This window comes from Grammomys surdaster, unplaced genomic scaffold (assembly GCF_004785775.1).
Source record: "Grammomys surdaster isolate TR1022 unplaced genomic scaffold, NIH_TR_1.0 333, whole genome shotgun sequence".
NCBI classification, from domain to species: Eukaryota; Metazoa; Chordata; class Mammalia; order Rodentia; family Muridae; genus Grammomys; species Grammomys surdaster.
The window spans coordinates 253853-254121 of record NW_021604752.1 but is presented as its reverse complement, the minus strand read 5'-3'; positions in this window follow the sequence as shown (position 1 = coordinate 254121).

Genomic DNA, 269 nt, shown 5'->3' with positions numbered 1-269 from the left:
GCGAAACCTGACCTCTGCTGTTTTATTTTGCTGATACAAGGGAATTATTTGCATAACCTCTCTCTTTTTCTTTTTTGTTTCCTAGTTGTGTGTGTGTGTGTGTGTGTGTGTGTGTGAACATGCATGTGATACAGTTGGCATGCTGAAGTGAAAGGAAAACTTCCAGGTGTCGATGTTCTCCTTCCATCGTGTGGGTCCAGAGACTGAAGTCAGGTCATCAGGCTTAGCCCACATCACGTTTATATTTATTTATTGCTAAGAGATGCTGT